We start from the raw sequence: 14,817 nt of genomic DNA, 5'->3' as shown, positions 1-14,817 counted from the left end.
GTAATGCTTTGTTTGGAACAATTTGTTTGGGGTACTGTGTTTGTACAGGCATTAGAGGACTGGAACTACTGACTAACTTTGGAGTCAACCCGTCTGGGGTCTCCTCCTGTGTTAGTCTCCTGCCGAAAGGGGAGAAATGTGACAAACCTAGCCAGGAAAGAGACTTTTGGAGGGGACTGTATGCTAGCCTCTTGCCGATCGATCGGGGGCCCTTGCATTTGGGGGAACGGTGCTCTTTGTGAGCTGTATGCCTGGGGACCCTTGAGGTGGTATTACTGTGGATTCGGGTCCTGGTCCCCCAGGATACACAGACTCTGGGGACCCTGGATTTGCCATATTGGAATAGTGGCTGATTCATAATGCTGACTGTCTCTATTATTCCATATTACAGGACGGTCTCTCCTGTGTCCAGCTGTCTCTCTATCATTAGTGACTGTCTCTATTATTCCATATTACAGGGCGGTCTCTCCTGTGTCCGGCTGTCTCTCTATAATTACTGACTGTCTCTATTATTCCATATTACAGGACGGTCTCTCCTGTGTCTGGCTGTCTCTCTATCATTACTGACTGTCTCTATTATTCCATATTACAGGACGGTCTCTCCTGTGTCCGGCTGTCTCTCTATCATTACTGTCTGTCTCTATTATTCCATATTACAGGACGGTCTCTCCTGTGTCCGGTTGTCTCTCTATCATTACTGACTGTCTCTATTATTCCATATTACAGGACAGTCTCTCCTGTGTCCGGCTATCTCTCTATCATTACTGACTGTCTCTATTATTCCATATTACAGGACGGTCTCTCCTGTGTCCGGCTGTCTCTCTATAATTACTGACTGTCTCTATTATTCCATATTACAGGACGGTCTCTCCTGTGTCCGGCTGTCTCTCTATCATTACTGACTGTCTCTATTATTCCATATTACAGGACGGACTTTCCTGTGTCCGGTTGTCTCTCTATCATTACTGACTGTCTCTATTATTCCATATTACAGGACAGTCTCTCCTGTGTTCGGCTGTCTCTTCATCATTACTGACTGTCTCTATTATTCCATATTACAAGACGGTCTCTCCTGTGTCCAGCTGTCTCTTCATCATTACTGACTGTCTCTATTATTCCATATTACAGGACGGTCTCTCCTGTGTCCGGCTGTCTCTCCATCATTACTGACTGTCTCTATTATTCCATATTATAAGACGGTCTCTACTGTATCCAGCTGTCTCTTCATCATTACTGACTGTCTCTATTATTCCATATTACAGGACGGTCTCTACTGTATCCAGCTGTCTCTTCATCATTACTGACTGTCTCTATTATTTCATATTACAGGACGGTCTCTCCTGTGTCCGGCTGTCTCTTCATCATTACTGACTGTCTCTATTATTCCATATTACAGGACGGTCTCTCCTGTGTCTCGCTGTCTCTTCATCATTTCTGACTGTCTCTATTATTCCATATTACAGGACGGTCTCCTAGATGTCCAGATCTTTGGATCACCATCAATGATAAATGTTATTTCATCTCTGAGAACAAAAAATCCCAAATAGACAGTGGTAAGGACTGTGCAGAACGTGGCTCCAGACTGGCCACTGTGAAGGAGGAGACCATACGGGTCAGTGCCGGTGTCACTGGGTGGGTGCGGGGTGAATAGTATTTGGTGGTTCTCAAAAGACGTCCAGAAAGGTGATAGGAATAAATTGAATAATGTGTTGTGAATTGTTTTATCCAGAGACTGGTGACTGTCACAGGAAAGGAATTCTGGGTCGGATTAACCAAATATAACACTGATGGTGGTTTGTGGAGAGGAAAATGGCCAGATGGCAGTGAGGAGTAAGTATCACAGGACTTTTTTTTCTCTTAAACAGAAAACCCCCAAATCTTCAGGAGAAGTATCTCTGTATGTCAGGCTTCCTCCTCCTTCCTCTTCCTCCACAAAGATTTGCAGACACTCTGGGTGACAGAACAGGTTTTTCTTTTTATTGAACATTAGTAAGTATAAATAAGTTGGGGTATGATAGATCTCGTATGGCTGCACTCTTACCCTAGGTTCACACTTTATGGTGCATTTTGCAGAAACGCTCTACAGTCCATTTAACATGGTTTCCTATGGATGTAGTTTGCATCTATGCGTTTTGCAGCAATACATGTTTTTTAAAGGGTCAGGGTTTTTTCCCTGCAGCAGATTGTGTTTTGTGTGTAATTGATTTCAATGGAGTCGCACCAAAAACTCACTTGTTGCAATATTAATGTGGATTTTTTTTATGTGCTTTGTGGGGTTTTTTTTTTGCTTTAAAAACACTGTCTATAGCTGATTGCTAAGGAGCAAGCCTGGGAAGCCGGCTGCCGTGTCCTTAACAACCAATGAGTCATCAGCAGTCACCAGGGTTCCCCGCTGACAGCTGAATGAAAAAAAAATTGCTGGAAAAAACATTCAGGATAAAATGGCATGGGCCCCCCTCAAATCTATACCTTTGGGTCTGGTATGGATTTAGAGGGGAACCCCATACCAAAATAAGAAAAATGTCGAGGCTCCCCCCACCTGGGCTGTGGTTGTGGGTTCTGCGGGCGAGGGTTTATCAGAATCTGGAAGCCCCCTTTAAGAAGGAGTTCTCCAGATCCCACCCCCATGTGAATGAGTGTAGGATAGTACATTATACACTTATGCCCCGTACACACGGTTGTATTTTCCGACGAAAAATGTGTGATAGGCTCCATCACACATTTTCCATCGGATTTTCCGACACACAAAGTTTGAGAGCTTGCTATAAAATTTTCCGACAACAAAGTCCGTTGTCGGAATTTCCGATCATGTGTACACAAATCCGACGCACAATTTTCCACGCATGCTCAGAATAAATAAAGAGATGAAAGCTATTGGCTACTGCCCCGTTTATAGTCCCGACATACGTGTTTTACATCACCGCGTTCAGAATGATCGGATTTTCCAACAACTTTGTGTGATCGTGTGTATGCAAGACAAGTTTAAGCCAATATCCATCAGAAAAAATCCTAGGATTTTGTTGTCGGAATGTCCGATCAATGTCCGACCGTGTGTACGGGGCATAACTCATTCACCAAAAAAGTGTCAACAAGAAAAAACTTACAAACACAGTTTTTGACAATTCTTTTATTAAAAATAAAAAAACAATGTCTCCCGATGTAGATCCATCATAAATCACGACGCCCATCAAAAACTGCTTGTGTGTTTTTTTTTTTTCTTATTGACACTTTTTTTTGCGAATGAGTATGGGTATAATGTACCCCATACTCATTCACATAGGGGGGGGTGGGATCTGGGGACCCCCTTGTTAAAGGGGGCTTCCAGATTCTGATAAGTCCCCAACCCGCAGAGCCTCTCAACCACAGCATGCATCCCGGTATGGTTTAGGTGGGGAGGTTCTTGCTCGTCCCCTCCCTTTCCTGACCTGCATGCTCAGATAAGGGTCTGGTATGGATTTCGGAAGACCCCATTCCATTTTTTTTATTTTAGTGTGCAGTTCCCCTCGTGTTTCCCTTCAGGTCTAGTATGGATTTGAGGGGGATCCCATGCCTTTTTTTTCTCCTAATTTATTTTGCTGGCCTTTTTTTTTTTTACATACAGCTGTCAGGGAGAAACGCCACTGACAGCTGTTGACTCATAGGTTGTTAAAGATGCGGCAGCTGGCTTCCCAGCCTGCTACTTAGCAACCAGCTGTATACAGTGTGTTTAACTACCTCAATACCGGGCACTTTCAACCCCTTTCTTCCCAGACCAATTATCAGCTTTCTGTGCTCTCGCACTTTCAGTGACAATTACTCAGTCATGCTACATTGTACCCATATGACATTTTTATAATTTTGTTGACACAAATAGAGTTTTCTATTTTTTGCGATATAAGCGAAAAAAGAGCAAACATTTAAAAAAACTATATTTTCTACTTTCTATTTTAAAAGAAATCCAATACAATCTAATTTCGTTATAAATTTAGGCCAGAATATATTCTGCTACATGTCTTTGGTAAAAAAAAATCCCAATAAGTGTATGATAATAGGTCTGTGTGAAAGTTATAGAGTCTACAAGCTATGCTACGTATCTTTGAAAATCTCATTTCATGAGTCCCTAAAATGTCAGGACACTACAAATACCCCCCAAATGACCCTTTGTAAAGCTGACAGTTCAAGGTATTTAGTAAGAGGCATAGTGAGTTTTTTGAAGTTACAATTTTTTGCCCACAATAGTTTGGAAAATTAAGAATTTGTTTTCCACAAAATTGTCATATTAACAAATTATTTCTCACACATGGCATAGATAAACTTTTACACCCCAAAATACATTCTGCTACTCCTCCTGAGTATGGCAATACCACATGTGTGAGACTTTTACATAGCCTGGCCACATACAGAACCCCAACATGCAGAGTGAACCATCAGGCATTCTAGAAGGATACATTACATATATAATTTCCTGACTACCTATCCACTGGAGCACCAGGACAATGGAACCACCCACAAAATGACCCCATTTTCGAAAGAAAACATCCCAATGTATATTCTACAAGGCACAATGTGTCTTTTGAACATGTCAATTTTTTCCACAAGTTTTTGGAAAGTGTGGAAAGAAAATGAAAACTTTTTTTTTTTTACACAAAATTGTCAAATTATGAGATATTTCTAACACACAGGATGTACATAGCAAAAATGATACCCCAAAATACATTCTACTACTCCTCCTGAGTATGGCGATACCACATGTGTGAGACTTTTCCACAGCCTGGCCACATACAGAGGCCCAACATCCAAGTAGCACTGTCAGGTATTCTAAAGGCATAAATTACACATTTAATTTCCTGAGTGTTTATCACTTTTTTGAAGGTTCTGAAAGTATCATGACAATGGAATTAGATGTGGCAGATGACCACGGACAGATGTGGCAGATGATCACAGAGAGATGTGGCAGATGATCACAGACAGATGTCCACCAGATGCATGCAGATGATCATGGACAGATATGCATAGATGATCATGGACAGATGTGGCAGATGGCCACGGAGAAATGTGCGCCAGATGTGCCCCAGATAATCACAGACAGATGTGGCAGATGATCATGAGCAGATGTGGCAGATGATCATGGACAGATGTGGCAGATGATCAGGGACAGATGTGACAGATGATCATAGACAGATGTGCCAGATGATCATGGACAGATGTGGCAGATGATCACGGACAGATGTCCACCAGATGTGTGCAGATGACCATGGACAGATGTGCGCAGATGATCATGGACAGATGTGCGCTGATAACCACAGGCAGATGGACAGATGTGGCAGATGATCATGGACAGATGTGGCAGATGATTACAGGCAGACGGTCAGTGAGAGAGATGTGGCAGACGTTCAGTGAGACAAATGTTTACTGGGACAGATGTGTGACAGGTGTTTTTCACTGTGTTGGGGACACTGTGACAGGATACTGTTTGGGGACACCAGCTGGGTGATCAGTGTTTAAAAAGCTGTAAAAAACAGCTCATACACACTGATCTCTAGCTCGCAGCACAGATCCACTCTCCTTCTCCTCACTAATAGGCTCTGTGTAAGGAGAATCATAGCTGATTACCTTGCAACGGCTGTCTTTACATTACATGATGGCTGTGATTGGACACCTGTGATCAGGAGGGCGAGAGGAGGTTTTGTTGTGTATTTTTTATGGCGATATAAATGCACTGTTTAGATGAATCAATGTTTCGTTACAATTGTTTTTAAAAATGTGTTTCTATAAATAAAACTTGTTTATTATTATAATTTTCTGTATACTTTGCTACATATTTTTCACACACAATACAAATTAAGTGCCTTAAAAGTCAATTTAAGGGAACCCTGTTTATCTCTTGATCATTGGATGTGGCACTCCCCTTAACATAGGTTAGCCTTTCGCCCCTCACTTCTCTAAGAATATTTTCGGTTCAGGGCACCACCACCACCACCTAAGGCCCAATTTCTCTGCCCCTGTTTAACAGGGTCACGTAATTACAATTCTTGATATAATATTTCACAGCAGGGCCCGTTCCAGCGCCCACCAAGAGTAACTGTGAGGCCTTACAGTGTTGTGGTACCACCAACACCTACGGCCCAATTTTCCGCAGAGTATATAGGGCAGGCCGTATAGTATATACAGGCGGTCCCCTATTTTCAAACATCTGACTTACAAACGACTCCTACTTAGAAACGGAAGGAGACAACAGGAAGTCAGAGGAAATCTACTCCTAGGAAGGGAAATTCTCTCCTGTAAGAGTTAATATGGGAAAAAGTGTCTCCACTGATGCTTTATCACCAATCCTTGTTTCCCTAATAACCCCAAATTTTCAAAATCCAATTGTCATTGGAACAGAAAGTGAGGTGAAATCTTCTGAAGAGGAGCACAGACAGCAAAACAAATGCTCCAGGGGTGATAACCCTTCCCTATGTTATCCAAAAAGCTTAAAAATAGATTTTTTGGCTGGAGCTACATTTACAAAATGTACCTGTTCCAAATTACAAACAGATTTAACTTAAGTACAAACCTACAGTCCCTGTCTTGTTTGTAACCCGGGGACTGCCTTTATCCTGCAGTTGTTTAGAGTATATAGGGCCTGGGGGCCCCACACCTTTTTTTTTCATTTGGGTGCGGGGTTCACCCTAATATCCATACCAGACTAAAAGGGCCTGGTAATGGGCTGGGGGGGGGGCAACATTACATTACAAGCAAGCAGTTTTAAATGACTTTTATTCCTTTCGAAATGTCATTTTGTGTAGGGACTGATCTAAACAAGGGAAAAATGTGCCACTTTAATGGTATACTATAGACACCCCCTAGGAATAAAGGAATATTACACTTTTATTGTTTCACTTTAAGCATTATTAAAATTACTGCTCCTGAAAAAACTGCAGTTTTTAAAACTTTTTTTGCATTATACATGTCCCCTGGGGCAGGACCCGGGTCCCCAAACACTTTTTATGACAATACCATGCATATTAGCCTTTAAAATGAGCACTTTTGATTTTTCAAGTTCGAGTCCCATAGACTTTAACGATGTTCGCACTAATTTTTGGTCTGTTTGCATGTTCTGCCACGAACCGAACTGGGGGGTGTTCGGCTCATCCCTATTCATCACCAGACCCTCTAGTGTGGCAGCCGGTGTGTGCACCAACCCAACTAAATAAGTATAGGCCTCTGTACATAATATGTCCAATGTTCTCCTCTATCTCTCCTCTCCCTATTACTGCTCATCTACAATGACTGTGGAAATGATCTCACCAGATTTTGTCTCCTGTCTAGAAGTTTCCCTGAAGGGATAGGCACCTGTGCCAAGCTCGGATCTATTCTGACACAGGATAACTGTTATGCTGCACTGAACTATATCTGTGAGAGAGACTCTCTGTGAACGCACTGATCTGAGGAACCCTGTGTGAATGCACTGATCTGAGGAACCCTGTGTGACCGCACTGATCTGAGGAACCCTGTGTGACCGCACTGATCTGAGGAACCCTGTGTGACCGCACTGATCTGAGGAACCCTGTGTGACCGCACTGATCTGAGGAACCCTGTGTGACCGCACTGATCTGAGGAACCCTGTGTGACCGCACTGATCTGAGGAACACTGTGTGACCGCACTGATCTGAGGAACCCTGTGTGACCGCACTGATCTGAGGAACCCTGTGTGACCGCACTGATCTGAGGAACACTGTGTGACCGCACTGATCTGAGGAACCCTGTGGGACCGCACTTATCTGAGGAATGCTTTATAAATGTTCTGATCTCTGTGCAATTATTCTGAATTGTATATAAAGTATGGATGAAGTCAAAGTTGTTGCTCCTTCGTGTTTATTTCTGTATTTGTCAAGTAATAAAATGATTGATAATAATATGTGTGTACTGAATCTTGGAAGATTAAAGGTAAGGATACTTTTCTCACACCGTCCTCAGATGTCTCCTCAGTGCTGAAGTTATTTGTAATAGATTATACTGGAATGGGGATCCTCAGAGGATGGTGGACGGGAGAGGAGATGAGATTTTAGGTTAGGAAAGAAGAGGAGTTTAGACAAGTAGAAAGGAGAATAGGGGTAGGTTCAAGAAAGGAAGGGAGAGAATGTTAGAGAGAGGAAGGGTAATGAGTTGAGGGTTTAAGAGAGGAAGCAAAAGGAAGTTAGGTTCAGGAGAGGAGGTTAGAGAGGGTAAAAAGAAGAAGAGGGGAAAGAAGAGAAGGCTAGGGGAAGGGAAGGGAGGGGAAGGTTCAGGGGTGGAAGAAAGAGGAGGTTTGAGAGGAAGGGTGAGGAGGAGAGGGTTCAAGAGAGAAAGAGAATGGGGTTTAGAGGAGATGTGGGTTCAGGAGAGGAGGTTAGAAAAGGTGTAGGAATAAGAGGGGAGGGACAGGGGTTCAGGAGAGGAAAGATGAGGAGGTTACAGAAGTGGAAGGGAGAAGGTGAAAGGATTCAAGAAAGGAAGAGAGAAAAGGTCAGATAAGAGTAAGGGGGTTTAAGAAAGGAAGAGAGAGGAAGTTAGAGAAAGGGGAGGGGAGGGAGAAGAGGGGAGGTTCAAGAAAAGAAAAGAGAGAACATAAAGTGGAGTTCCGCCTGCCAAAAAAAATTAAAAGTCAGCAGCTACAAATACTTCAGCTGCTGACTTTTAATATAAGGACACTTACCTGTCCAGGGCACCCGTGATGTCCTCACCCGAAGCCGACCCGTCCCTTGGCTCTGGGTGCAGGTGCCGACATCTTCAGTAAGGGAAACAGAAAGTGGCTCGTGGCTTCACACAGCCTGTTTCCTACTGTGCAATCGCGAGTCGCGCTGCACGGTACGAATGGTCCCTGCTGTCTTCTGAGATCTATGTGTCTCCCAGAAGACAGCAGAGGGGAGGAGGAGGCGCCAGACATGACGTAGTTCACTGCAGAATCTGCAACGCCTGTCCACCGCAAGTTTGAACAAATACCTGGATTTGACAAGTATCTGCTCCCCCCCTCCCCCATGAAAGATGCCAAATGTGAGGGGGGAGGAACAAGATCAGTGGAAGTTCCATTTCTGGGTGGAACTCCACTTTAAGTAAAGAGAAAGGAAAGAAAGGGAGAGGAGGTTAGAGAATGGGGAAGGGAGAGGATTGGAGGGTTCAGGAGAGAACAGAAAAGGAGGTAAGAGAAGGGGAGGGGAGAAGGAGGAAGCGTTTAGGAGAGGAAGATAGATAAGGTTAGAGGGGGGATGGGATAAGAATGGAAGGATGGTGTCATGATCCAGCCAAGAGTGAGTAGGTCTGAATATAATAATTAAAAAAAAATCACAGTACAAATCTGCTATGATATTAACAATGTAGTGTTGAAGGAAGGCCAACTGTTTAATCTGTATATCCTCCCAATGGGGGGGGTCATTTAAATCCCCACTGGACACCAGATGATGTGTCTACATCACAAACAAACACAGACAAGGTGGAAAGTTTCAGCTCATCTCAGAGATAAATGTCTGTATTTCTCCCATCCTGCTCAGTGAAAATATATACAATTTTCTGCAAACACTTGGTTCTGCAGCCCTCTCTTCTCTACATCCATTCAAAATACAGGATTTACACAGCATTTCTCAGCTCCAGAAGGCAGGGGGCAGTGATCTGATGTCATACACTGCACAGCATAGAGCAGGGAGCTGAGTGTAATCTGAGACCTAAGTGGAGGGAATTGACACCTCCCCTCCTCACACAGTCTTTTAGGGAAACATGAACAGCTGAGGCTGTCAATCACCTACTGTGTGCTAGAGGGGGGTTGGACTGTGTCCTGGAATTCTGTGGTGTCAGTTTAACCTGTCACAAGTGCCTCACACAAATAGAAGAGGGAAGAGAAATCAGACAAGAACCACACCAGGTGCTTTGGACTGAGGCAAGTACACACTATAGAACAAGGGTTTTCAACTGCAGCTGTTGTAGAAATACATGTCCCATAATGCTTTGCAGGACTGACAGTCACAGACTCCCAGAAGCAGGTATGATGGGACTTGTAGTTCTGCAACAGCTGGAGGGCCAAAGTTTGTCCACCCCTGCTATAGAAGAATGTGCTTTGTTCATTTTTATTTTCAGGGGTGTACAACCACTTTAAAGGGAAAAAAATAAAAAAAATACTGAAATTTATTTAAATAACATTCCTGGAGGATACGTTAAACCTGCCTGTGAAGTGGCTCATCTGTACGATGTACTACAGCAAAAGTGATATTCACTAAGTAAAAAAAAAATTAATTGCCGGCTGCTAAATGATATTTCCCGGTCACTTTGTTCTGTTTGTAAAAAAAAGACCAGGATTACCCTCAGCATCTAAATCAGGCTGATATCTTGGGTCTGTTATGGATTGTAATAGGGGAACCCAAAAAAAGCAAACACAAAACTATGCACATATCCTAGAAAAGTTGTCTGGTATGGATGTCAAGGGGGAACCCATGAAAAGAAAAAAAAAACTGCATGTGGTCCACAAAAATGTAATATCAGTTTCCCTTTATAAATAGAGGGATTCATGCTGCCAACACAGAATTCACCTTTTTGCACATATTGCTAAACACACGGGGGAACCAAAAAGAAGCAATGGGTTGTGGAAGTGGAACTATACTCACCTCCATTCCATGATGTGGCATCAACGAGCTCCCTCACCAGCAGTGACATCTGCTCAGATAATACCAGTGGTTGGTGCAATTGTGCCCCATCACCCCCCATCCCTTTCCCTGGGAATGGTAACACTCTTCTTACCCACTTCTCTTCTCCCTGATTGGAGTAAAATGAAGGTAAACATCACCAAGATTTATAAATGAGAAAATTAAAATTCTAGTGGTAAAAACTGGAGAGGTGAAGAATAGTAATTCCAGGTGCCAAACACAACTATGGAAACCCCTTTTAGAAATCGGTGAAATACAGATGTGAGAGGAATGACAGAGGTACCAAAATTGGGATAAAAAGACTGATCTGACTCAATGTAAAATGAAGACACATTCCTTAGTAGAATAAGGAGTAGGAGGACCTTATTGAGATAGAAGACACAAAGGAGCATTATTTGGATGTTCTACACAAACAGAAAACTAGGACCTCTCCGTACACATGGGGCATCCCTATATGATCAGATAGATGGATTCAGCGATCATGTTTGCACTGTCATGTGAACCCCCTGTCTCTTCTTCATTTCTTTTTGTAAATCAGTCCCATCATCTCTATTAGACTTCATGCTGTTGTTCCTCCTGTCCCCATACAAGTCTGACCACAGTCTGCAGACACAGAGGAGCTCTCGGGTCTCATTACCTCTTCCCCTCTGGCTGGAGAGACCACAGAACATCATATGAGAGAAGAGACACCATGGAGGAGGATGCTGAGTCTGCACGGAGGAGCGCTCAGAGAGCAGGTAACCTGGGGAGGGATGGGGAGACAAAGTGAGGACATTTATTAAAGCAGTTGGGGCTCAAATCACCAATCTTCATGTGCAAATATGTCAACTGTTATTGTTGGACCTTCAATGCCATCAAATCAACAGGTGTAGTTTTCTGTGGTAGTGCCACCAAATAGCCGATGATATTTTAATGTTTGTCACCAACCCTATGGTCATTCTCCCTAACCTTTCAACCCCTTTGTCCCACTTTGGTAGTCTCTCTGGTCTGAATATCAACCACACCAAATCCAAGATTTTGAATGTTTCCTTACCACCAAATTTAGGGGTCTCTTTCCCCTACTCATGGGAACTGAAATGCCTCCCCTACCTAGGAATTAATCTCACCTCCTCATGTGATACCCTTCATGAAGCTAATTGCCCACCACTTTTTTATAAATGTAAACATTTGTTAATTATCTGGTCCACCTTCCCTCTATCTTGGTTAGGCTGTATTGCAGCAATTAGGATGACCTATCAACTGAAGTCACTATATCTCTACCGGGTTTTACCTCTGTGAGTCCCTTCCCACATTTCACGTACACAACAAACCAAATCATACAATTCATCTGATGCCATCACAATCCTGGACTTGCTAGCTACACTCTTTTTTACAGTAGACCCCAAGGCAGTTGGCAGTTCATATATATTTCCAAGCTGTTCAGTTGTCCCCCCCCCCCCCAAATACCACAGAAATCCCTCTTTGGGTCTCACTGGAGGCCGATGATTGCATCCTTCTCTGCATAGATAATTTACTTTGGTTTCTTCAGAAGGACAGAACTTGTATACACAACATTACATTCTCTGAAACTTTCAGATAATCTTAAGTACTCTGGGCAGATCCAATCCCCCCATCTGCATTCATAGAATTTTGTACAAAATCCTTTCTACTGGGTTTTGAGAATCCTTCCCTTGTTAAACAATGATCGAAATGAAAGATCACTTGCTTACACACCCTTCCTAAACCAGGTGGTGTTAAGTTATTCCAAACTCTTCAAAACACTTACACCCCCCTAATTCTGAGATATTTAATTTATTGCAGATAAACCATTATGTCACTTATTCAGTCCGTAGCACATCAGATAGCACTACCCTTGCCTAAATGTAAACATGACCCCCATGCCCTGGGTATGGGCTCCATACTGTATAATCAGCTTCTGATGCAAACATCAAGGCCCAAACATGTCCAAATGGCTGCCGGACCTTGACATCCAATTGGATCCAGAGCAATGGTCCTTGATCTGGGATACCACCAAGTCTTCCTCTCAGAGTGCTATGGCCCTTAAAACGAACTACAAGCTATTACACCATTGGTATTTGACCCCAACTAAAATTTCAAAATTCACCTTGATAAATAGCTTGCTTCTGAGGGTGTCCAGATCTGGGGACATATGGTGGACCTGTCCAGTTGTACAACGACTATGGACTAAGGCAGTAGGTAGGCAACCTCGGCCCTCCAGCTGTGGTTAAACTACAAGTCCCATGAGACATTGCAAGACTCTGACAATCACAGGCATGACTCCTAGAGGCAGAGGCATGATTGGATTTGTAGTTTCACCACAGCTGGAGGGCCGAGGTTGCCTACCCCTGGACTAACCACTAACCACTTCAATCCCAAAGCTCCCAGTTAAGGCCTACTGAAAAAAAAATTCAAACTAATGAGCCATGTCCTCACAGCTACTAAAAAATCTGTAGCACAAGTGTGGCTAACTGACCCTCTCTCAATGACAGCAGATAAAAATTAGTTTTTCATTGATAAAGGTTGTATGAAGCCAACAGCGGGACTGATGGCTAAAATGTCCAAATTCCACCAGGTTTGGGACTCTTGGGTCACACATATTATGAAAGAAGACTTCAACCATAGACTAGTTCACCTATGATACCTACTCTACTACTACTGATCATTGCTGCCTTCTGTGCAGCGAGCTGCTCCCCTCAAAACTTGTCTAAGCTGTAATTATGCCACATCTTGTATTACTAGTCATACTCTCTTTGTATTATGTTTCAAAAACAATTATTGAATGAAAATTGGAGGACATTTGGGTAAAGCTGTATCAAACCCAGAAGCAAACATGTATTATATTGCAACAAATGCAGTCATCACATCTATGTATTGGTAAGCCGCAATATATGACATTTTAAGTTTTTGGTTTAATACCGCTTTAAACTGTCACTTCTTATAGAGCACTTTTAAACTTTTGAGGAGGAATTATTTATAGAAAGAAGAACACTGGAGAAAAGAATGCATTTCTGTCTAGGAAGATTTAATGGACATATTCTTGCTATTTGCAACCCACAGCTGAGACATTGTTTATGTTATGTCTTACATTGTATCTTTTAATACATTGTATAAGAGGTATTGTTACATTTGTGTTTTTATATAGAGTATTGCACTATAATGAATCTAATGTTCTACTGAGCTCGGCAGGAGTGATATGGTTTACATATTTCTGCCTTTTGTATACTTCTAATAACACATTTGCAAATGAAATGTTATTGCAAACAGCTCAAATTTTTTAAGTGGCCTTAATGTATTTGTAAGGTAATCCAAGCTCCAACCTTAAACTCAAACACCTTCAATATTTCATAACCAAAGGCCAAAAAAAATCATCTGTTCGATCGTTCGCCGAATTGCGAGCGATATGGGCCGTTTGCGAATGGCGTGTCACGGCCCATAATTCACTGCGGCATTGCAGTGCACTGCTGGCTGATGATTGGCCAAGCATGCACTATGACCCACATGCTTGGCCAATCACAGCGCTGTCTGTAGAGATAGCTGTAATTGGCCAAAGCCATGGTGGCTTTGGCCAATTATGGCTCAGGGGGTTTAGTACACGTCCCACACTATATAAGGCTGCCTGCATGGCGGCCCTGTGTAGTGTGTTCCGGTGTTGAGAGACAGAGAGACAGTGTCATTTGCTTTAAGTTACATAGATTAGCCAGGACAGTCAGTCAGTTAGCTGCACTTACAGTGTATTGTGTATATATATATATATATGCATCCCAGGTGTTGTATATATATATATATATATATATATATACATATATATATATATATATATATATATATATATACATATATATACACTGTATTCAGTTTAGCTAGATCCGTTACTGTTATCATCTTCCTACTGGTTCCTATTAGTACCACAGTCAGGCAGCTACAGTATTTACAGTTAGTGTAGTGTGACCTCTGCACAGTGTTCAGCTAAAGCTACAAGTTAGTGTAGTGCAAACTCTGCACAGTGTTCAGCTAAACCTACAAGTTAGTGTAGTGCGACCTCTGCACAATGTTCAGCTAAAGCTACAAGTTAGTGTAGTGCGACCTCTGCTCAGTGTTCAGCTAAAGCTACAAGTTAGTGTAGTGCGACCTCTGCACAGTGTTCAGCTAAAGCTACCTGTAGAAGGTTGGCGGGGTTTTCCTGATC

The sequence above is a fragment of the Aquarana catesbeiana genome, linkage group LG01 (assembly GCF_042186555.1).
Source record: "Aquarana catesbeiana isolate 2022-GZ linkage group LG01, ASM4218655v1, whole genome shotgun sequence".
In the NCBI taxonomy this organism is placed as follows: domain Eukaryota; kingdom Metazoa; phylum Chordata; class Amphibia; order Anura; family Ranidae; genus Aquarana; species Aquarana catesbeiana.
This window is presented reverse-complemented; position numbering follows the sequence as displayed.